The following is a 26000-nucleotide window of genomic DNA, read 5'->3' on the forward strand; positions in this document are numbered from 1 at the left end:
GCTGAGCCGTCAGAGACCCAGTAGCCAGATGTAGCTGCTGATTGCTACACAGGATCTACACTGCCTACTGAGCAACTGACAGCAGCCGGAGAGCCACAAACTGTGAAGGCTGCCCCCGGTTCAGTCATGTCTGGGTGGGAAGACCCCCACACTTCTGTAGACAGAGCTGAGTCCATCTGAGGAAAAAGGGAGGAAAAGGAACAAATAACTCCATTATAGACATATACAGAGGTCAGAAAGTGGGGAAATAAGTTGAGCAATAAAGGGAAAGGCGAAAGAAAATTATGAAGAAAGAGAAGGTGTCAGTGGTGAAGATGGGATGATGCAAGGATAGAGGAGAGCGGAGAGAGTGGTGGTAGAGAGCTGACAGAAGAGATCAAGCAGAAGAAGAAGAGGAGCCTGAGGGAGGGGAAGGATATGGGAGATTATCTGCTGACGAACATCTCCAAGCGTGGCATTATCAGTTGCAGATTCCTGTCATTCTTTCCCATTAGCCCTGAGGCGCGACAGGCAGCGGCTACCGCCATGCCGGCTCCAACACTTAGCCTGACACATAATGGGAGCACTGACCCAGTCTTAATAAATTCCGACCTAGATGCAGGTGAGGAGGGGAGGCGAGAGGAGAGGAGAGGAGAGGAGAGGAGAGGGGGAAGTAGGGAGAGGGAGCATAGCATGGCTGATCTCTCCTCCCTTTCTCTGTGGTTGCAAGTCTAACTCTGCATACCTGAGGCCTCATGACCATATTGATCAAACATACCCTGACCAGCTGATGGTCACTTGACTCCAATTTCTTTTTATTATGGGAAATGTGCTGGCTACTCTCTCTCCTCCCTTATCCTCCTCTTTCCTCCTCCCTCCTCACATTCCAGCTCTCTGTCACCATTACTGCTCTCTCTATCTGTGTTTGTCTCTTCTTCCGTCTCACTTTGTTTCTACACTGCAGTTTTGTAACAAGTTGATGACAAAGGTGTATGGCTTTGAGTTGCGTCATTTGTCTTTTTTTCCCACAGTGGCAATCTCACTGACAGCTCAGTGACTGATGCTACCTGCAAATTTAAAGTTCAAAGATTTATTATTGTGTGTGTCCTCCCCGCTGAAGCTTTATACTGGGGGGTTTCAGGAGGTGTAAAGGGATGTGGCCTCAGGCTCTGTTCTTGGCTGGAGGGAATACAGGTTCTAGATAGAGGGGGGTGAGGAAAGTGACAGGGGGAAGAGGTGAGGATAATGTTTGCTGCTGTAAAGATCTGTGAATGATTTTCTTACCTTTCACTGGGGATGGCTTTGGAAACACATGGTTGTTTGTGTTTCTGGAAAAATCTGTGCAGAATTCACAGACCTGAAATTGAGAAACATTTGAGGTCAGACACTCACAAATCACAGGGATAATGTAATGCAAATTTCATCGATTATAATTGACGGTGCTTTGCATGCAAAAAAAGGACAGCTGTATGTTAAAGGTGAGTGTGATATTAATAGGTCTAGTGCAGTGAGCCTGAGTAAGCTCACAGGGCTAGAGATAAGGTCTTCTATGTCTTATCTCTGTCTTTTTTCCATGCTTTGGTGATGCTGCCACCACCGCTAGGCAGAGAGGTCAAATGTACACAAGCCAATCGGATTTTTTTCCACTGAAAGTGAAGCCTTTGGTTCGTGAGATATGGTGCGCTGACAGGATGAGGTCAGAGGCTGAGGAAGAGACAACAGCGGAACTGAAACTCTCTCACCGCTTAACCCCCATTCATTTCATTGAAGTGATACCAGGGTGCATATTTTAAATACACATCTCACAGCAGAGTAAAGGCTGCAGTGGTTGAGAAAAAAAATTCAAATAAAAATGAATGACTGGAGCAGATACTTGAGGTTAATTATAGGCAGTATTCACCAGTGGGAAGCCAGTGAGGGATTATGTTCTCAGCACTGCACTAGAGGTTGTACTGGTTGGTGGGCAGAGTTAAAGGAGGGTTACAACAAACGTCCTGCATGTGACGCCCTCCCAGTGAAGCTCATCGAAACATGTTGCAAAGGAAGCACATGTCTGTCTGTAGCCTTCCTCAGGTCAAGAGCAGAGTTAGCAGTGACACACTGCAGCACATCAGGGATTGGATGTTTAATATTGACAGGAAAGGAGGGAAATAACACCAAAAAGAATGAATGAATGATTCTACAAGGAGTTTAAGTGAAGGCTGCAGAAGACTACAGATTGAGGAAGGTGGATCTAGGAAGGGGAGAGCACTACGAGGCCTGAGGATGGGTGAGGAGGGGTGAGGCCAGGCGTGCCATTCCATTCCTGCCTGCACTGGGCAAGTCTATTCCTAGAGTGTGGTATATGGCAGTTGATGTGGGTTTCCTCTTAGCTGCCTGGAAGATGACTGGGCCTGACCACATCCACATTCACACACACACACACACACACACACACACACAAAACACATTCACAAAGTGACAACTGTGCACACATATACAGCAAATATACACCAATGAGTACACACACACACATAAATGCACAAGAGCCCACGTGCATACACACACACACACACACACACACACACACACACACACACATTCTGAGGGGAGCAAAGAGGAACTGAATCATTATCCTGCTTTAGCCTCAAAGTAGGGGGTGACCACTGTACAAGTATGTGTGTGTGTGTGTGTTTGTACAAACATAAGTTGCACTTCTGCAGTAAGCGACATTGGTTCATTGGTTGTGTGCATGTGCTGTTTGTTGCTCAAGTATGTGTAGGCATGTGTGTGTGTGGGTGGGTGTGTAGGATGTGTGAGCTGGGTGTGGATGCATTCCCTCTCCCTCCATGTCTGTGTGTGTACAGTATCGGCATCGCTCCATCTTTAAAGTCCCCTGATGTTCCAGCTCGGCGCTTATTATCTACAGTTACTCTCGAAATGAATCAGTGTTTATTTTTGAGGAAACAGGAACTGGACACAAGAATCAACCTGGGAGAAAATGACATTTTAAAATTCTATTCACAGCTTTTCTCTTAACTTTGTCAAACGGCAAATGCTGAGAGGACTTTGTTAGTGTCAACAATGGTGGTCACAATCTTTTTGCCGGAAATAAAATAAAGTTATGGACATGCAAGTATAAGTATTTTCAGTAAAAATCTGTCAAAAGCCTTGTTACTCAATACCAATGGAAAGCTTGTGCATTTGAGCCCATTTGCACACTGTCAGCAATTTAGTTGGGTTCATGAAATCAAAATGGACAATCAGAGATTCCACCAATCAGTTTAGTTTCACTGACTTAAAGAGATGCCTAGTTTGCAAGATGAGACAAGTCCGCAATATAACTCTCACCAGCAGATTGCCACCAATATAGCAGTCATTCCATGAGGCCAGCAGCCAATCAGATATCAGTTCTCAGCTCCCCAGGTTCCATTAGACCCCAGCCTGAGAGTCTGATTGGTTGTGATGGGCGAGTGAAAGCGTCCAACCAAAGGGAGATTGCCAATAGCTCAGATTCTGTGGAGACAGAGGTTATGGAAGCTCAGACTTCCCTGCCACCTCTGTTTGCTATCCAAAGTCATTCCCTGTCCCAGAGTATTCTCTTCCAATCCAACGGATGGTCACTGCCAGACAGACTGCTGAAGTCACTTTACCCCCTCCCCTTTCTCTTTCTCTCTTTTACCCCCTCTCACTTTCTATCCTTATTATAAACGGAGGAGATGAAACAGGCTTTACATGTAAAGCAATCCCAAATGGTTCCTTTGGGTGCTGCTAGGTGGCTGTCAGTCGAAGCATAGACTGAATCCAGGCCTTCGAGAGTGAGCGCCAAAGAGCTTCTCCAGAGGGAGCCCCAGCCTCAAACACACGGACTGTACCCCAGCCCCAGCCCCAGGCTCAGCCCCAGGCCTAGAGAGAGGGGTGTCTGCAGGCTCTTCCAGGGGGCTGGACTGATGGGAAAGAGCTGGCAAGATGACCAAGGAAAGCTAACTCCCTCCTCAAGCTGCTTTATGAAGGCCTGGCAAATGTGCAGAGAGCAAAGAAAGGAGGCAGCAGAAGAGGGAAAAAATAGAAATATAAAGTAAGAGGAGGGATAGAGGGATAGTCTTGTCTTCTAAAAGCAGTGTAAGGCCAGTCCCGTGTCCCCGTCCCGGCCTTTGCTGGGTCACAGGGTTTAAGCAGGACTAGCATTGCACCCCAGCAAACAGCCATAAATCTGCTTCATTAGTCCCAACACAAGGCAACATAGAGGCTATAATGTTATAATGTCAGCTCTGTTTGAGAGCGCTACAGCCTGGCTACTGATACCTGAGCAGCCTCCACCCTAAATACTAACACACTCATTGATAAATAGCCCAGAGAGAAGGAAGGAAGATAACTCAGTGACAAGCTCTTAGTACACCAGATGTCAAAATGGCTGAATATTGTTTCTGGTTAAACTGTCAGACCCATATAATGTCTTCCTTTAATCAAGAGCTTGATTCTTGATTTAATAATCCTGCTGATCCACAGGAATCACAGGGATTTTGTTCTTCTTTCCTCAGCATTGTATTCAGTTTGTATAATAGCTACATGACCACAGTTCCTTATTGACGTCCTTCTACTGCAGCCACTTTGAATAATCAGCCAGGCTGAGTCATTGTGTTAACTGATTACCTTTGGAAAACAAAAGGAACACCTTAAAAACGCAGCTCTGCGGGCCTTGCCCATTGATCCTGGTTTTCCATGACGTGCATCCGTCTCTACAGCCTCTTCCTTGCGCGCGCGCACACACACACACACACACACACACACACACACACACACACACACACACACAAATACTGCCACTTATTGGAATTCAGAGTGGGGCCCAGGTAGGGGAAGCTTTGCCCATATATGAGCAAAGGAGGAAACAGGCCAGGTGTGTGTGGTTAGTACACCGTTGGAACGAGCGCTCTTAAGTACACAGAAATCGCACACACACAGGACGCATGCACACAAACGCTCTAACGGGCTTCTTCTGTTGTACACATAAACCGAACTGCATTTAGCTCTGTGACGTCCAAGTTATGCCACTAAGCTCTTAACTCTGCGATCAGCCTGTGAATGACAGACTTGTGTGAGTGACTTGTTGCTGTATAAACAAAGACGAGTCATGCGAAAAGGAAAGTAGGAAAAGAAAAGAAGGAATGAGTGAAGCGATAGTTAAGATTGTTCTTGTGCTGCTTAAACCAGTTTTAGTTACATAACTGTCGATGTCGGAATAACTGCAGCGTGTCACAATGTCTTACCTCCTGACACCGGCCTGTAGGCTGTGTGTGTGTGTGTGTGTGTGTGTGCTTCTCTTACAGCAAAGAACTAAACCCTGCCACTAGGTGACTTATGGCTTTATTCCCTTCAACCTTTCCCACCTCACTGACTCATCTGTGTCTGCCACCTTTCATTATGTGGACCTCCATGCAATGACTCAATAAGACATGACTGGACATTCAACACTAACAGTCATTTAACACCGACTGCGTCTTGTCCTTCACACCACCGCCTGCACTCCGCCTTTACTCACTGAGTGTTTTCACAGAGGTGGAGCCACTGTAGAACTGATGGAAAAATTTAACTTGAAGCTGAAGTATGTGTTTTTTAATCCCCATATTATTATAAATCATCGTCACCGTATCAGTAAATAATCACGAAACAGTGAAAACTACATTTGCCACAATAGATACACAGTCTGATTTGTTAGGTCACACCTGTCCAGGTAACAAGACAACAACCATCCAACACCATCAGTGACTGCTGCATTTCTTTTTCACCACATAACAGTGTCAACAAAAAGTTCAAAACAACTTTATAAATGCAACAGTGGCTGTTAAATTATCCTTACTTTGATTTAGATTTGAAGAAATATTACAGATTGTCACTTTCAAAAATTCAGCAGGGCAATAATTACAGAAAAGTAAGGAATTATAACTGAACTGCTCTGATTAACTTTTCACACATCCATCTATGACTTTTCATCACTTACTCCCTTTGTAGGTGGTTGGAGCCTCACATAGAGTGAGAGGTAGGGGAACACCTGAAGGAAGGAACACCTTCCATCTGATACTGTATATAGATAGACAGACTTAATATTGTTTTATGCTGCTGTCTTACTGTAAATACACTTTACTTCAAAATTCAATGAAATATAACCTGAATTTTCTCAGATAAATGTATTCCAGATTTGGTCAGTGTTGTAATTATCATAATAATTGCATAACAATCCAATTTTTAAAATTATAACTAACTTTTCACAAATGGTTTATTTGCCCTGGAGGTGTCTGGCAGCAGGAGTGTGGTTGGTCTGCTCAGCTGCTTCCTGCCAAGTAGGACAGGGCAGGGTTCAGTCTGTAGGCAGAGTGATAAGACAGAGGCCAGATTCCATGCTAATCTCCACTAGGGAATTTAATCTCCCTCATCAAGATACCTGTGATGCATCTCACCGCCAATCTCCCTGCTATCACCCTCTCGGGCCGGAAATGCTGCCTTGATAAATGCTCACAGATCCTTGCGCTCCAACGTGACAGTTTACGGCTGGCTCCTTATCACCACTCCTCACTCATAGACACACACACACACACACACACACCTCCTGGTGTCATAAACTACAGGGTAAAGTTGTGTTGCAGTGGCCCACACTGAGGCAGACAGTGATCTGGGGGAGTAAAGGAACTGCAATAATCTCTGGTGGAGCTCAAGGAGTGGCTGTCATTGTGTTGCAGTAAAACAAAGAGATAGAGCAGGGTGTGTATGCATGTGCGGCTATAGGCTGGGCTCCTGGCAGGCGCTGACATGGTCTCTCTATGACCACACACACACACAGCCCTGCCATGACTATGCTCCCTCGTATTTTGTCTATGAGAGGCAGCTCTGAGAAATCGCCTCAGTGGGCACTTTTCCTGTGTGTTTCTTAAGAAGGAGCTGTTGAAATACCTTGATAAGATCCACAGATCAACACTGTCATTTCCTTAATTGTTAGGCTACTTTTTTACAGAGCATTTTACAGAAATCCAAAAATATAAATGACTATGGTAAAAAAATGTGTGTAGCAAGTTTATGCGAGTGATTCAACAAGGGGCATTATTACGTATTGTTGGAGATCTGCCCTTCTTATTACATGACAAGTGAGTAAGAGTAATGCTGGTTGGAGAGAGCATCGTCTTAGTCAGAGAGAGTGGGAGATAATTTGAAGAACAACAGCTGGGCACAGAGCCATAACTTTTAAAGGTCCACAGCTTTAAGAAACAGAAACACACACACACACACACACCACTGTTCAGCTTGTGACTAAGCCCCCTTAGAAAAACACATGTAACCCAGAACCACTAGCACTGATTCACACAACTCCACAAACACTCTCTCTCTGTGTCTCACACACATTTTCCCCCAGCGCATACACACACACACACACACACACACACACACACACACACACAAACACACACACACCAGCACATATACACATGCAGCAGCACTTTAAGAGGTGGTAACCAGGAGAGACAGCGGCGACAGCAAAGGGCAGAATGAATCTAAACCTCAAATCCCCGGCTCTGCAGTCATCAGTCGTCACTCTCCTCACGGCCAATCACATCTACCGCCTGCCAAGTCCATTCATAAAGAAGTCACACAGTGCTGTCCGTGCTGTATGATACTGTATCACCCCCCTCCTCCCCCAGTGCACACACACACACACACACACACACACACACCCATACGCTCAGTTCATTCATGCCCTCTGCTGCTGAGCAGGAGTGGACTGTGCTATCTGTGTCAAATAGGGGGAGAATGACTGAAGCAGAGAGAGGAAGTGCTGCCTCTGTATAGAAAAATGGCCTATTAACCACAAAGGTCTATTTTTATCACATGGCTACAGCACACATCAGCTTCATCGTCAAGACACTGCCAGATGAGACTATGTCAGGTATATTATTACAGCACTGATGATAGTATATACCATACATTTTATTTCCCATCTAATTCTGACCATAGTAACGTAAGTAAGCCTCACAGCAGAGTGTGAGCCAGACTAGTGGACTATGTAACAGTGAATCAGCTCTTCTGTAATGTGATCACATTGTGAGGTAACACTCACTCCACCACAAATGACCATTCAAACTCAGAACATCTGAAGACCTGACAGGCTGAACATGATCACTCACCGGCTTCAGAAATACAGACAAGTTATTTGACTTAGAGCTTCACCCTCAGGCATTTCCTCTATTTTACACACTTTTAAAGAGCCTGAAGTCCCTATCAGAGATTGGTGACAGTCTACGGACCGGCACTGAGAGCCTCCTGTTCTTCCTCACAGTTCTGCTCAGCCTATTACGGATCTGGGAGCAGTTTCTCAACCTTAACTTGTAACATATGATATCCATCAACAGCAGCAGCTCGACTCTCTGAGAGTCTTTTCCCTTTCTTTCCTTTTTTCTTTCTTTTTTCTACTTACCCGTCTGGGTGCGAGTAGTGTTTCTTCCCAGCGTTGAGTTTGGAATGAGGGAACCCCCCCCAGAGTTTCGTTTTCACTGGTGTCTCTCTTAAAGGTTTTTCCTCCATTTCTGGGTGTCCTTTGCTCTGTCCCTGCTTCAAAGAGGGATTCCGGGTTCCCCTTCACTTTAACTTTGCGTGCTCCAACAGAGAGTGAAAGAGAGAGAGAGACAGACAGAGAGAGAGAGGGAGAGACGCTATTGGGTAACAACCTCTCACCCACGTCACTGTCCACGGCAGTTGAGGGCAAGTCACACAAAACTTGCCGGAGCTCAACTCCTAAAAGATTTCATCCTTACATGTCTCCTCATCTCTTTCCCTGTCTTTTTTCCTCCTCCCGTTGCATTCTTCTGAGTGTAATCAGTAACAGGCTTAAAGTGACAGCAGCAGCAGCACTGCATAGCTGTCTCTCTCTCTCTCTCTCTCTCTCTCTTTCACTCTCTCTCTCTCTCTCTCTCTCTCTCTCTCTCTCTCTCTCTCTTTCACTCTCTCTCTTTCACTCTCTCTCTCTCTCTCTCACACACACACACACACATTTTCTCACACAGCCACACAGCCACACACACACACACACACACACACACACACACACACACACAGACAGTGTGTGAGGCTCCCTCTGGGCTAAAGGTGCTTTCCCAGAGCTCTGGAGACACTACAGCCATTAAACTCCCTGTAAGCCCCGCTAAAGTTGCGCTATCACATGTTTCACAGCAGTCTCCCTCTCTTCTCTCTCTTTTTCTCTCACCCTTCACCCCCCTTCTCTCGCTCAGCCTCCTGACTGACACTGTCGGACATACTCTCTCACACACACTCAGCACCAACGCTGCACTCTCTTATAGTGTGGCAGTTAAAGAGGGGGCTGAGCCTGTTGCAGCAGAGGGCAGTGTCCTGTTACATAGCTCTCAATTGAGGTTAGAGAGAGGACATCCATTCAGAAAAAAGAGAGGAGGGAAGAAGGAGGGGGACAGGGAGGAGGAAAAAAGTAGGAGCAGCCTCTCTGTCTCTCTTACTCTCTCTGAGTGTGTGTGTGTGTGTGTGTGTGTGCACGCCCGGGTCTTCAAAAGCAGGAAACTCCTCGGCCAGAGAGTTGGGGCGTCTGCAGAAAAGGGACCCGTCTCTAAAAAAGGGAAAGGAGGCAGGGACATAAGCAGCGCCCCCCACCCCACCCCCATGCCACACTGAAAACACACACAGCGGCCACAGTAGAGCGGTCTTTATGACTTCCAGCCTCACTGGCAGCCCTACACTCTCCACCCATACACACATACACCCACATAAACAAACACTATATGTGCATCTTGTCTCAGCTGCTTCATAGATTTCACTTTATCTCATGACACATCAGAAATGATAACAAAAAACAACAATCCATGCATCTATACACGTGTGACAAAAATGTTCTCGTGGTATTGTGTGATGAATAAGACAGCTGACTGTGACCACAAAGAGAAAGTAACAGACTTTACAAGAACGGACAGGCCAATAAACAGGCTGGTAACCTCGTGGTGACCACAGCTACTAAACAGAAAGTACCTGAGTTTACTGGCAAAAAACAGATATGATTACACTCAAAGGACAGAAGTGAAGACAGCCTAGACATATAATGAAGTGACAGAGGTCATTACCATCTGTTGACCTTTAAGTTGGAAGTCCTCATCTCTGATCCTGACCTGAAACTGCCCTCGTCCTTGTTTTGCCACCCTGGTCCCCACCTCTCCTCTTAGATCCCTGTTCTCACCTACATCCTGCTATTTTACCCCACTTCTCTTCTCTGCCACGCCATCCCTGCCAACCACACCTATCAACAGTCCCGTCCTACCCCACCCCACCCTGCCCCACCCCTTCCCTCCTCCTCCTCTTCCTCCTCCACCTCCTCCCTGCTGGTGTTTGGGGCGAGGGTAGGCTCTGGTTTTTGAATGGGAGTCACAAACGTCAGGAATTGCATAGTTGGTCTGTTACTCACAGGAGGCCATGTGACTCATCAAAGGCCATGCTGCACCCATGCTATGCTCCCGTTACACATAACATGCACACGCGTACTGACACACAGAGTCCTTCGTGGAGCCGGAGAACCGCCTTTGTCAGACTCCATTCATAACTATCTAAATAACCTCAGTGAGTCATGTCAGGAGTCGGGTTAAGTAATATTTGACCTATATACATCTCTAATCTTCACTGTCACCCCTGAGAACAATCACTTGGGTCAGACCCTCCACACCTTTTTGGCCTGTGATCCCCTTAGTGTGAAGCAACTTGTGACGCATTGGTTTTGTATGTGTATGAGTCTGAGTTTCAGAAGGATTTTTAGAGTTATGTGGAAGTAAAAGTATCTAAAAAAAGGAAAAAGGAAAATGATCTCTCAAGCAATAATACCAAGGTGGGAGCCTCTGCCTTACAGCTCACACCTTTTATCCTCCAGCACAAAATAACAGTCAATACATGACTGTGGCTGTGTCACCTCAGTCCTCTGTGTGTAAAGTTAACAAATAAATGAACATCTCTCCAATCAGTTGAATATTTTTTAATCCAACCAGGACAGGTGCTTGGGGAAAAAACCTCTATCTGCTGATGAAGATCATACTGTATCATATGACTGAAAGCTCAGAACGATTCCTAAGTGGATCTTGTGGTGAGACTGTTTTGTCTGCCATCATAACTTCGCTTTTATAGTCTATTTTTCCCTCTCTAAGCTTGTTTACATGTAGCCAGTAACTTCAGCTATGGCACCTCATGGGCAGCAGCTTCATCATCAACCTGTATAACTCTCTGCTTGGTTTTGTGTGGGCAGAGAGCGAGTGGGTGTAGGTGAATCACAGCCTGTCGTGTGTTGGGCCAGTAAATGGGTTTCTGTGTGTTTCTTATTGTGTTCAATGGGTGTCGCTGAGCCCCGGCAGCAGGCTGGGCTCAAGCGGGGGATGACTCAGGGTGAGAGCGGCTAAATGACTCCAGACCTGCCGACAAATGGCAGCATTAACCTGCAGGAGCCTCCGAGAGGATTTATATCAGAGCGCCGTCCTCCTGTCTGACAGAGTGCGCTCCTGCCTCTCATTTCATGTTCTGAAATGGCACAGGTTTCTCTGTTAATTTTCTTTCAGGTTGTTCTGAAAACAAATTTTATTCCTGTGTGGAGCTTTTTCACTTCAACCATTTCATTTGGCATTGGCTGCTCTCTGCCAAAAGCAGCAATCTGACAGATTATTCTTGATCTTGCTATTCAGCTGCTCTGCAAGCCAGAGACACTGAGTCACTGGGAAAGAAATTATTATTTTATTATTATTATATTTTCTTAACAAGGATGTAATTTCATGTTAAAATGAAAACAGAGCTGCAGTATGGCCTTGTCAAATGATTAGTTTACAATTATTTCACCAGAAAACTATTTCAAAAATTAAAATCATAACTGATAGAAAAAAAGAAATTGGCAGTGTATCTATTTTTTTTTATTTTTATAAAATCGAAGAGTGACACCTTTACTATCAATTTGCTAACAAATAACGAGTTCTACTTTTGTAATTTCAACACAATAATGATGTAATGGTGTAAACGACAACAATTTAGTTTGTACGCACACTGCTGAAATTTAAAAAATGCAATGTTCACATTAAGCCTCAGTTGGACATTAAAGTTTGTCTTAAAGAGTAAAGTTTCACAGTAACTGAGAGGTTTGCCATTTTAGAATGTGACTCAGTCTATTGTGGGCACAACTGAGCACCGCCTGCTCGCTTACTTTGGGTGGATACAAGGGCGGAGATGTGTTTCAACACACGCACACGACACAGGCGGGGGCCTTTCCCTCATGTAGTCTCTCTCTCACTCATTCACACACACACACACACACACACACACACACACACACACACACACACACACACAATAGAGATTGCAGTGGAAAGGAAGCTGGGGATTCCTGAGATTCCTGTGGAAAAAAAAGGTGTGAACTCAGGCGGCCGAGCAGCCTGGGAATTCTGCTAGGTCGGCCTGAGAGGCAGTTTAATGGCTGACCAGAGTTACTGGTGACACATACAGAGAAATAATAAAAAAGAGCCAGAAAGATAAAGTCAAAGAACTCAGTAGAGAGACAGGAGAGAGAATATACGACAAGATGTGAAAATGGGAGAGAGACTGTATATTGATTAGATATAAATATGGCCAATCATTTTTTAGTCTGTAACCTATAAAGTAAGACAACTGCTAATAAATTAAAGTTTGCTAAATTTTGCTAAACACCATAAATGATGAGAAAGAGACCAAACTACCTGTGGAACTTTGTCCCCTTTAAAGAAACGCAATAAACGCTTAAGCTGTTTATGAGTTTTTAATGGTCTGTATTAATGAAAGTTCCTTTAACCATATTATTGTCTTAGCTGCACTGCATCAGGTCTGCCCAAGTAAACGTGGTTAGAGAGACCAGTGAAGGAGACTGGGGGGGTAGTGACCATGCAACTGTCAAAAAAGTAAGTATAGTTTAGAAACGTCACAGTGCAGTACACTGCACAGCTGATTTTCTCTCAGCTGGGTGAAGTGAATAAATTGTCAACCTGAATGTTAAAAAATACATAAAGAGAGAGATATTTTAAAAAATATATATTTCATTCAATCATCCAGCAGTCATCCACACACACCAAATAAAGGTCATACACTAAAGATATGTGGGTCACACATGAGAAAAGGTGTTGATAGGACATGTGTGGGCAGCTGTGGACAGATATTTCTATAGACACCATTACAGAACATTGAATGGCTCTTTCAAAATAAAACCAAGCAAGCACTACACTGTCATTTACAGTCAAAACTTATTACACAATTTCTCTGTTGCCCCAAGTTTTCCAAGTTAAGCAAATGTTAAAAACTTTCTAGCAACGTCGAGGAAGTTCTTCAGATGTCACCCTTTCCATTCAGCTTCAAGAATCTACAGCTTACATCAAAAAGTTTAAAATTCAGACACACACACACAGAGGTAGTCATAGATGCACCTGTCTCTGCCAAGATTGAAACTCGCAGCCAGTGATGGACAAGAACAGACGTAACAGCGACGTCATTTCATTCACTAAAAAGGTGTGCGTACGCATGCACACACACACACACACACACACACACACACACACACACACACACACACCTCTGATGAGACACATGCTTGCAACCAACCAAGGACAGGAGATGGAAATATGGCAGGCAACCCCCCCAGCCCTGAGAGGAAGTGTGTGTGCTAGTGTGTGTGTGTGTGTGTGTGTGGCATGGTCTACACTTGACTATATTAGGCCGGCCTGTTTCTAGCAGGGGGACAGTGAGCGCACAGATACAACTGTGATGTCACAGTCACGTTGGGGAGGCATGACTCTACGTCTTATCTCTGTCCACTGTACTTGTTCTACATTGCTCTCCACTGGCTTGCGGTAATGTGTGTGTGTGTGTGTGTGTGTGCTTATTATGCTGTGATGACCCTGGACTCTCTGTGACACACAGGGGATACCTCAGCAGCTCTGGCGACAGACAAGCACCTCTGAGCTCAGGAGAAACATCCCGAGCAGCTTGAGTTACATTCTGGTGATGCTTGAATTTTCTATTACTTACGCAAGCGTCTAATTACATCACACACAAATGCCTCTATTGTGACGTAATGGTTAACTATTAGGTTAAGCTATATAAAGCCATAGCTGTCATAACAGTCGTATTAGTAACAGCAGAAGTATTAAAAGGATAATTCCTGTTTATTGCAACTTGGGTCTTATTTTCATATTTTGGGTCGTTGTTTATATCAGTTGTGATCACACTGCACTCACTGGAGAAATTGCTAAAATCTGGGAATGTTGCCATAATTTTACCTTTCAGCTTCATTTTCTCTCCGAATAAGTTTGGCTCAGTGTTTCTTGTCTAGTCGAACATTAACTCTGTGAGCACAATGTTAATATTGCCAATGGTGGAAGAAGTATTTAGATCCTTTGCTGAGATAGATGTTAGTACAAATTACTGCTTTACAATGTTTTACTTGAATAAAACTACAAAAGAATGGAACAAAGTGTTCTACAGATTTGGCAGACTGTCCCTGCTCATGGGGCTATGTTATTCTATATTATTTAATTGTTATTATGTGCATATTTAAGACCCTAAAAAACACATTTCACTAGAAGTGATAAAATTTATTCCAAAGTTAACTGATCATTTCAATCTGTCGCTTTTCACTCCTTCTAAGGGTGGTGATCAGCTGTGTTTTTTCACCAGGTGAGATACCACTGTCAATCTAATGTAATTCAACTGCACCCAAACTGACCTGATGACGCACATTAGCTGTGTGGTAAACTCAGCTTTTTGTTTAGTCACCAAATTAAAATGATGTAGACAAATACTTGAGATTTGACACTGGGTTTTTAGAAGCATTAACATGTGAACAGCATTGAAATGTTGTTAACTACTTTTTCTTATTGTTGAATAGTCTGAGTTATAGTATAACAAACACATGTTATAAGGCACGTATGTTTTGGATCTAACTAACCTCAGCTGTCAAACAAATATTATTTCATTGTATCAAATTTTTAAAATATCTCATTCTGTCATAACAGATTTTTTTTTTTTTTTGAAAATCACCTGTACTATATACATAAACTGCTTCAAACCTGTATGTAAGTACAATGCTTAAGTAAATGTACTTAGTTACCTTCCACTGCTGATTGTTAACAATAAAAATGACCAATGACCATGATAATAAGACAAGTTTGGATAAACAGAGAATTATCCCTTAACTGAATGTTTGAGTAAAAAGCATCTTTTAGACAGAAACATAATAATGCTTCAGTGATAGTAAAATAAAACGTATAATGTGATTAATGTTACTGTTACTGAGATGCATTACCTACATGAAACTGAATGAGTGCATTGTGAGTCCTTTAAAGGAACCCACCGGCGTGGCGCTCCACCCTGTCATCCCTGCCCTGTGACTCCCTCTCCTCTCCACTCCTCCTTTCCTCTCTGTCGTCCCCCTTTCCTCTTCCTCTTCCCTTCAGAGGTGTCAGAGGAAAAACAGCCACAGTGTGACTCTCTCTCTCTCTGTGTCTCTCTCTCTCCCACAACCACACAGTGTGGGCTATGTGAAGGCAGTGACTCTGCTGCTGGCTGGCCCACTCGCAGGATATAAGAGCTGTGAGCCCTGCCAAAGCGGTGAGGGGTCACACTGTGGAGAATGTGTGTGTGTGTGTGTGTGCGCAATAAGATGCAGTGTGTGTTTGTGTGCATGAGGATGACTGTGTCACACGTGAGCTCCCCCACTGGCTGCTTGCTGTCTGAACAGTGACACCAACCAGCAGACGCCCTCATCCTGAAAGGGCGGAGAAGGCTTCTTGTGAAACATTCCACTCTCCCCCCAGCGCTCCGACCAGCGTTTCCTGTTCTCACTTCCCTGTCCGTCCCTCCTGCCCCTTGCCTGCCTTCCTGTTCGCCTGTCCCACCTCCACTTCGCCTCCACACCAGTGTTATCCTCCAGCATTTCCCCACCACCCCATCTACCGCTGCTCCACACCCCTTGGGCCGGTCCCATGGGTCCAGCCCCCCCCACACCCCAGACTGGTGGACTCCCTGACTCCCTCTGGGTTTCCTGGAGAACCACCTTCTATTATCAGAGCGACCGGCCCAGCCCAGAAACACCGCTGCTGATCTCACCGGGTCATTGTGGCCCTGAGCGTGACCTCCATCTCTGAGGATACACGTCACTCTTTAGAAATGTGCTGAAACAGAACTATAATAACTTTATGTTTGTGAATCCATCAAGGGTCTGGAACAGTCCAATTAGACTGATATTGATCTTTCAATAAAAATCTGATTTTGGTTGGTCAGTTGTAATCAACACCAACCAATGATAACTTCAGACGAGGCAGTATCTGAAGCCAACAATGACACAGTAAAACATCAGTAAGAACCAATCTCAAATCTTTTCACAAGGTTGTGTTGTAATGGACAGTTCTGTTGTCCTGTTATGGTGTAAATCAGAGCTGGAACCATTAGTCATCTAGTCAAGAAAATATATGGGGACAATTTTGATAAATATCAATTCTAGGCCACCTCATTTCATCACCGTCATTGTGAGGGTTTGCAGTTGGGACAGTAAACTGAATACTTTGGGTTTCTGGATTGTTGTTCTCAGACTGAAGATGGCATCCTGGACTTCTTAGGTGGAAATTTTGGTATTTTTCTCCATTTTCTGACACTAAAGACTGAATTAATCAAGAAAAAAAATAATCTGAACACTGTTTCAGAGTGCTTTCCACCCTACACATAAATACAATTCTAAATATTTTCAAATTTAAATACAGTATGGAGTATTAGCTCTCAGTAGCTTTTGTAAAAAATATCAGTTTTGATTGCAGCAGACAGGAGAAATTTCCTCTCTATGATCAGACTCACATAGTTTCTTACTACAGCATCCAGGAGTGATTTATCATCCTGTACATAAAGGAACAGTCACGTGTCTTGCATTTTTGCCTTTAACAGCAGCTCCTCTAACACGCTTAACTGAGAACATTCAGAAACTCTCTAAACCACACAAGAAACATGTTTATTAACCAATCACCACAATCACCAGTGACAGATGCTCTCTGTCACTTATGACTAATAGACTATGCATATGCATATGTGCATGCACAAGTGTGGAATATGAGCATGTCATTCACAGGAGAATAAATGGACATGCAGCATGGAGTTGTGTTTTCTCAGCTCCTTCGTTCAGAGAGCGGACAGAGTGAGAAAGAGCAAGTGGTTCCAGCAGATGGGGCTGGGTCTGATGCAGCCATCTGTCTCAGAAGTGCAAGAAAATGAGTAACCGGGCTGGGATTCTGATATGCAGAGCCTTTCATTTGAGAAGATACAAGCCTAAAATATACAGGCTTGGTCTGGGGAGTTGCAGGGCTGCTTACATAAAATCTCATATTGTCCTACATCAACGTCATTAACCTTTGAATAATTATAAAGCCGCATCTCGAAAATACAAGGGAGGAAGGAAGATGCAAATTACATCCTGGTGTCCTCTGCCATCTTCTGTACTTCCTAACCTTGTCTGCAATCTCAGCAAGTGTGTTTTTCTCCAGAATCTTGACATTTTCTGAGACTGTTTCCACCACTGTCTCTCCTATCTGCAGTTTCAGCAGATGTTTCTTCCTCTCTCACTGATTCTCCAAGACGAGTGCTCTCCTCATAATAAACTTTACTGTTTCTTCAAATGCTGGCAGGGAGAGTACTTTAGCAGTGTGTTTCTTCCCTCAGCGGTCTCTTGTCTGGGGGCTCCGCAGCAGGCTGACTCACAGCCCCGGCCCACTCTTCCCTCCCACTCCCTCCCTCCCACTCAGCCCCAGCCGTACCCCAGCGTGGGAGGCAGCGCAGCCCAGGACGAGAGCCTCCGGCTGGGCACACACACACACAGCCAGCACGGGCCCACGGCTCTAAAGCCTTGGCTTTCATTCCCCTCACCCACACAGAAACAAAAACACACACACACACACACACACTGCCTACCCACATGCAGTACCCAAACTGATTTTTAGAACACCTCTTTAATGATGTCATGTGCCTTACATCTGAAGGGAGCAGAGGCAGGGGAAACACGTGGGAGTGTGTGGGCTGTACATGCTGTTTGTGTGTCTTTGTGAGTGAATAATGCTGCCAGATTCTTTCCTTTTTTTTCGGTTTACATTAAGTACACTAAAATGTTTTATGAACACATGTACCGCTGGCTACTGTAAGTAAACAGCTTTTAACACGGCTGAGCTCCGTAGGTTGCAGTTATTTTTAAATCACAGCTACAGGGGAGGATTTTGACCCAATGACAGGACACTGATGAATGTGTTGAGGTCTCCTCAGATGCAGTAGATACACTGGGTAGTGTAGTATTTTATGTTTATATTTTATGCAAAATTTTGATCTAAGACTCACTTTGCTAGTGCAAAACTGCATCAACAAATAGCAAAACACTCAATCTGTGCCTTTTCTGCATGGGTTTAAAATCATCGATAATGTGTGATTCTTACCAGCAGGACAGGAGCCCTCAGTCGCCGGTCTCTGCTGCCTCCTCACCGATGTGCATCATGAAGAGTTCAGGCTGTGAAAAACAGGTGGCAGAGGAGCACGTCACTCACATCATACTCAGCCTTCTCAAATATTCTCATCAGAGACACCTTTATGAGCTGAAATCTAGAAAACATTTCTTTAAAAGAAGATTGATAGACTTGCACAGTGTCACACATCGTAGGATGCCTGTAGCGCGAAGAGGAATAATATTCAGAGGGGCCAGATTGCTCATTAGAATATCTCACATTTGTGTGTGGGCGAGCTTTTAGCAGTCCTTCTCCTTCTAAGTCCCCAGCACTGTTCCAGAAACACTGTTCTCTGTCCAATACCAACCGGGATCCTAACCCCAGTCTGTCCATTAAAAAAGTAAATCCAAGCAACAACTTCTGTCCAAGTTTCAACTACAGTATATGACAAACATATCGACTGTACCAAAACCCGCACAACACTCAGCCTGCTCCTACAGCTCCCACTGTGAATTCTGTGTGTGTTCATTTTGCCTGAATATTGAAGTTATATTCAGTTCATGTTATTGTTTGTACTGGCAGAAATTCACAGTATATCACAGCAGATAACATTTCATTTTAACCCCACACATATGTCCTGTCCTGACCCAACAACACAACGCGGTGACGGAGCGAGCTCCTGCTGCACCCACAGCAAAACAAACCAACGCCGTGTCGCTCCAAATATGATGACTTTAACACTCTCAGATAAACTTAAGCAGTAGGTCTTTTATTGGTTAAGAAAACTATTTGTTTTCTCAATTATACTGTGATATGAGGAAAGCGCTGTGACAATGCTCAAGAGAAAAAAGGAAAAAAAAATATATTTTTGGAGATGAATGCATTTTGCAGTGTTACTGTTAAAACCAATCACCAGTTGTCACCAAAACCAGATGAATTTACAGTCCTGTAAAGACTGCAGGGGAAGTCCAGATTCTCTTAGCATGTGCTGTTACACATGATCAATGGCAGGTTTTGCAATATCAAACAAATAAGAGAATGTTCATTTGTTAAAAATTGAAAAAATGTAAAATTGGGAATTGACATTAGTGTCCCGACTCAGTACATTAATAACCACTGAAATACATGTGTCACAAGTGCCCCCTGTTGGATACAGCAACACCCTATCTGAAACTGAGGGCGCATGGTTTTAATTATAGTTCTCTGAGAAAAAAATGATAATAATTTGAAAAAAAAAATCAAACAGTAAAAATTGTAACAGTTTGTAATGATGTTGTCACTGTCACTGAATTTGAAATAATCACAATTATCATCTGCAATTAGCATGATACCTGCATTAAACAGCACCACATCAGTGATTTCTTAGAAAGTCAATGCAATCACAACAGGTCAGTCACTCAGAGTCCTCTGCTCTCTCTCTCTTTCTGTATCTCTATGTCTCTCCTTCTCCCTCTGCTCCCCTTGTCTACGGGTCTCCCCCGGGGTAAACGCATTCCAAAACACAAGAATTTCCTCCAGCCCAACTCACATACCACCCCACCCCACCCCCCTCTCCCTCTCACACACACGCGCACGTGCACGGGCTTGCGTGAAGAGTGCACAATGGTCTTGCCAGAGCCAGAGAAGACCACACACTGTTGCAATGCCATGTTCAACAGTCTCACCACACTGCTGCACGATCACACACACAATACCAGCGCTTACAGAACCTATACAGTATGATAATAAAGTCAAATGAATTTAAAAACCTCTTAACTTTATTTGAAGATAACAGAAGAGGCTTGTCCGTGATCAGTTTTCTTATTTTGTTGATCATAATTTGTGTATTGTTTTTTTTTTTTTTTTTTGGTGGTGGTGGTGGTGGGGGGGTCGATAATAATAATAATAATAACATTAAAAATGTAAATTCCAAATGCAGACAATAATTAACAGTATTAATTTTGGTACCTGTATTCTTTGGTCTTGCAGAGCAGTTGGAGCTCTAAGTTGCAGAAGAAAAACAGCCCGATTTGCAGACACCTTCCTCGAGTGCAGCGCTCCTGGGTCTGCATCCGAATACACAAAAACACAAGAGGCACAGACTGAAACAAAACATCACCGAGAGCTCAGCACGAAGTGTCCGCAAAACAAGCGAAGGCGGCCGCTCATATACGCGGGGAGAAAGGAGGAGGATCGATTCATCATGTCTCTCGCAATTTGCTGCTGTAATATTCTGCTCTATTACTCATCTGATGTGAGAGTCCCTTCTCTCTCTCACTCTCTGTTTTATCTCTCTGCCGCCTGCCTGGCTGCCTGCGGGGCTTTTCACCGGATCGCTCGGAAATGCCACTGACTGGCTCTGCTGCCTCGCAGTGGAGGCTAGCTGCCCCAAACTCCCATCAGCCGGCCGCAGCTTCGTCCCCCGCGCCGGCCGAGAATCGACCTCAGCCCGCAAGAAATCCCCCCCGCCGCCCCCTCAGGCTTCGGGGACCGTCCCCCGTGCACCCGCGGATTCTAATATCTGAATAGTGATACCACTGTCGGCAGCAACACCTAAAGGTGCATTTAAAGAAGAGACGTGAAAAAGAAGGGGAAGAAGAAAGCGGAAATTTCTATAGTAGAGTCTAGAAGTAATAATAAAAAAGCAGCAACCCAAATAAAATGTTTTGGACTGCAGAAACACTAAGATTTAATTACCCATCATGCACTACAATAATGACAATCCTATGAGGTAAATTCACGAGGCGAATATTACATATTATAATCACATTTTTCTTTAGACATCAGCAAAATCCTGAGGGGATGTGGTAATTTATTAAGTTTCCAAAACAAATAAATCTTCAGTTTTCCTTTTAATAAGTTGATGTAAAGAATAGAAACTGTGACACATGCTAAACAAATGAACGCTTTCCAATTAGAAATGTGATATTTCTGTCTTAGATGTCAGAATTAGTTTACACATTTTTTTCTTTGCTGTGTGCAAAGGTTATGCATGTAGAAATGGTTCCCAAAGTGAGGTCCAGGGAACCTCCAGGTGTCCTTGAAAAATTTCCAGGGGGTGCCTTGCAAACTGAGCACAGGTGAATTTCACTTAAATTACATTTAAGCACAACAGGTGGATGTGGAAGGATGGATGTTAGAGATTTCAGTCATCCACGGGAAAACATAATTCTCAGATTATCTGCGTTCATTCAGAGGAGAATTAATGAAATGCAAATTTTTGGGAACCCTTCTGTTATCGCACCAGGTTCTCATAGCTCCTCACAGGCGCTTTAAAGCTTTAAAGAATGTGAGAAATGTCACAATTTGGCATTATCATAAAACCCTTTTAACGACCAGCTTCTTCCTCCTTTTGCACCTTTTTTCAATCATAATTGCTCACCCAAAAAAAGGTTGCAAAGCAGGAGATCGCACTTAACAAGGCATCTGTACAAATGAACTAAAAAGCACAAAGCAGAAATCATAGATACACTTATATCGCAATTAACTTAAGCCAGTTGGCTCCCCACATATAGGATTGCAGTCAGTTTTAATTGAAGACTAATTCTGAAACATTTAAACATCATAACTTGACTGAGAACTGTCTCTGTCTCAGGCTACTCTCCCTTTGGGGAAATACACCTGCGGTGGGATTGTACCTGCTCAGTTAAATTTATGCATCTACATTTGTATAAATTTCCTGTGAAATGTGCGAGATGATCTGTTATTGCTCACCTGCTCCTTCCCCCTCTGCTCTCGCGGGCTGCCTCATCACTCTCAGTTTGAGAGCGAGAGTGATTTGCTACAGCGATCTGGGAAATTAACAAATGTTTTCACTGCTTGTTTTCTCACTCCACTGGCACAGGTTGAGGAGGTATGAGGTCTCTAAACCACACTGACAATATTACCAGCATGATGACTAGGGTTCATATGGTGAAATTCCCTGAATAAATTACTGTGCCCACTCTTTCTCTTATCTGGTTATGAGTACAGTTATGACCTCAGTTTCTGGTATTTGGGATGGGTATTTCTTCAATGTAAACTTCCCAGAAATCTGTTCTATTAACAGTTTTTCTGTAAGCCTTGTGACAAAATTAACTTAACCCTTAACATGGCCAGGGGTTAAGGTTATCGCTTCATTGTGGTCACACGACATGAGAAGCTGTAATTTAGGATTTCACCTTGACTGACGTGTTAGAGGAACAGACATTATGAAACAGTGACAGGTTCTTCATATCTTACAGAGAGCTTTTGATGAGCTGTGTCTGTTGATTAAATTCACTCTAGCCGTTTGATAAAACTGACATGATGCGGCATGGGGCTAGTTGTTTCTATTTACTGAATGAAGGAGGCAGATAAAATCTGATTCACCTGAATACTGCTCCTCGAATTTTACATTTACTGTTAAAAGTCAAAGTCAAAAGTCATCACAGACTCGTAATTGTGGCAGATAAGCAGGAAATCCGACGCACTGGGATGTTTTTGCTGTGTCATCTTGAAGCAAACCTGCACCTACAGTACGAACTTTCCCCAGGGTTAACTCACTAAATTAACAGCAAATGACTGGAAAATATGAGATAAACTGTAAATAAATCAAGCCTTTAATGCAAGAACATTTCAGAGAGACTCAATAATGAACTGCTGCATTTCTTAGAGGACACACACACACACACACACGCACGCACACACGCACACACACACACACACACACACTACATACATGCAAAGACAGAAGAGACTGGGGATAATCCCACACTTTCCCCTTCATGTTTCTCAGCAGAGGGGCTGTGTTTTCAATTCAGTGTCTGTATTGATCTGACTGGGAGTGAGCAATATTGATTCCAGGTCAACACAAATGCACCACCAACCCCCCCCCTGCCCACCACGCGTGATACGCACAGCGAGCACGCAGCAGGACATCAGAGGCACCGGGAAAGGTCAACCTGTAACGTCCACTGAACTCCAGTGCCTTTTCTGTCTGCCCCGACACAGACGACAAACACCTGATGAAATCGTAACTTGGAGATACTGGGTCCGGCTTTGAAGTCAGAGATACAGACGTTCGCAAGGGCATGTTTTTGCGTCAGAGTGTTTGATAATGTATTGTTTCATGATGGCAGCAGAAAAAAAAGTTTAAACCACAGAGTTTCTAGAGACTCCAAAAACTGTGAAAAAACATGTCAATTTGATACAATTTCTGGAAACACTGTAAAGTTTGACATTAGTGGAAATCACAGCATACTTTCCACCGCTAATAGAGTTCATAAAGTGGGACTTCCGAGTGTTTTAAATGCTCTATCTCAAACACTATAACGGTAATCCTCTTGGCCAAAGGCTATTTTACGAGCCTATTTGACAACTCAGTCCTGGTTGATCTTATACACATGAAGCCTACAAACGAGCCAAGCTGTTCTGTCATTCTTTGAGGATTTGTCACTTGCAGAACTCCCCTTGAGCTATTGGTGGTTTCAAAAAAATTCAAGTCAGTGACGTCCCGTAGAAGTCAATGGTTTACCATTGAAGTCACTGGTGTACCGCAATGGTAGTAAGGCTACAATACCTCCACCAGTGTGTTTCAGTGCTGGTATGTTGGCTCACAGGCCCAGTGTGTATATGAAGGCAGAGGTGTAGTGTGTGTTTTCACTGTCTCCTCCCTGGGAATTCCCCTCTGTTCCAGGCTCTAACAGCCTGCTAGAGCCACAGCTGTATGCACATATGTGTGTGTGTGTGTCAGGATGTATACACACTTTAGAGTTCAGTTATTCACATTTCAGTGCGCGTGTAGGCATGCATTAATGTAAGCGTGAGTGTGTGCATGTGTGTGTTTCCTCCCTGATTCCCAGGGTTCTGCAGAGTTAAACCCTCTTAAATGTCCCCCTGGCTTTTGTCCTCACGTTTCAGCTGAATTTCCCCGCATTCATCCCACCATTCAGACTCTGTGTGTTCGAGCGCTCAGGAATGCACTAGGTTTGACAGGCGCCTGAACTGTGTGTGTATATGTGTGTGTGTGTGCATGTACATGCGTGTAAATGAGCATACAACAGAAAGAAAGACGGAGGGGTTTGGAAGGGGGAGTGGATTTTTTTCCTGTTTTTTTTTTCCTCCACCTCCTTTTGATGCCAAGGTGCTCGGTCGGACTCGGAAACACACAATCACCTTACCTTTGCACACACATACTTTTCACCTTTCTATACACACACACACACACTCAACACCCACACACACTTCAAGTCACATGTGCTCTCACTCAAAGAGAGCTCTGCACCCACTCACCCTGACACCCACACAACCACCCACACACTCACGTGCACTGCCAAATAGCTCTCACTCTTTACCCTCCCACCCTATCCCCTCTCCACCCACCATCACCACCACCACTGAGCGCACACATGTATACACACACACCCACACGCACACACAGTTTTTCACTAAGTGCTGGGCATGCGCGTGATCTGGTTTCCTCTTTGCTTTGCGAGCGACCCGCAGTGATAAAATAAACACAAATACGTGATAATCACATTCCAGACATTTCTCTCCTGCCGGTGGGAAGTTTCAACTAGTTTTCTGCAAGAGTTGGTTTGACTGTGTGTGTGTGTGTGTGTGTGTGTGTGTGTGTGTGATGTGTGCAACCCCGGAGAGAAAAAAGGAGAAAGAAAATGAGAGAGAGGGGGAACAAAGAGATCTGCGGCGAAGTCTCACACATTCCTAAGTCCTGCCAATATCCTACCAGTATACTAGACCATCACAACTCAACACACACACACACACAGACACACACTTACACACACGGACACACACACACACACACACATGCCAAGAGACAGCCAGATCTGAATAAAATCTCCTCATTTGTGCTACATCTGTGGCATCAATCTGATGTGAACATTTCCACATTTGCAAATCATATCATGGAACATTTAAACAAAGCAAAAACTTCCACTGACAAAGGCATCATCAAACCCCAAAAAATAACAGCACTGCATGGGATTTAAAAGCTGGAAAACAGCGAGCGAAAAGAAGCCAGTGAGTGAAAACACACACACACAAAAATGCAACTGTTTTGAATACGAAGCCTCTGAATAGCAACAAGAAAAGGCAGTCCTACCTTGTGTTTTTACTGATTGACTTTGTTTTTTGGTAGAAAGAGACGCAGTGAGAAAGAGGCTGTAAATGTGAGAATCGGAGACTTGTGTTGAAAGAGTAGATGTAGATACAACCTACCTGAGCACATGGCCCGCATGGCATGCACACTTCCTCAGTCAACACGCTTTGTTTCTCCTCCTCTTTGCTGCTGCATGCTTCTCCTCCATCTGTCTGTCTCTCTGCGTCTCTCTTGTCTTTCTCCCCTTCCCCTCTCTCTCTCTCTCTCTCTCTCCCTCCCTCTCTCACTATCTCTCTCCTCCCTTCTTGTCCTCTACAAGCCCTCTCCTCTCACTCTGCTGCTCTCTTCAAACTTTTTCCTGGAAAAAAAAAAAATTAAAAAAACAAAACAAAAAATCCCCACTACAACTTGTCCCTCATTTTGCACCTCACTCTTCCTCTAAGGCTCTTACACTCAACAAA

General features: G+C 44.0%; 2 long non-coding RNA genes across 3 annotated transcripts in view; one reads left to right on the forward strand and one right to left on the reverse strand.

The window, feature by feature from the left end:
- Positions 1-23116, forward strand: part of LOC127143386 (uncharacterized) — a 58060-nt gene extending 34944 nt beyond the window's left edge. The window contains exon 3 of the long non-coding RNA XR_007814752.1: positions 20448-23116. This is a non-coding gene — a long non-coding RNA (uncharacterized LOC127143386). The remainder of the gene's footprint in view (positions 1-20447) is intronic.
- On the reverse strand, positions 1266-26000 carry LOC108897607 (uncharacterized). 2 transcript variants are annotated; one of them, XR_001963325.2, is made up of 4 exons: positions 25659-26000; positions 20427-20524; positions 18474-18544; positions 1266-1336 (listed from the first exon to the last, which is right to left on the reverse strand). It is a non-coding gene; the product is annotated as an uncharacterized LOC108897607 (long non-coding RNA). The 2 variants fall into 2 exon arrangements; XR_001963324.2 differs by lacking the exon at positions 20427-20524.

This window comes from Lates calcarifer, linkage group LG1, assembly GCF_001640805.2.
Source record: "Lates calcarifer isolate ASB-BC8 linkage group LG1, TLL_Latcal_v3, whole genome shotgun sequence".
In the NCBI taxonomy this organism is placed as follows: domain Eukaryota; kingdom Metazoa; phylum Chordata; class Actinopteri; family Centropomidae; genus Lates; species Lates calcarifer.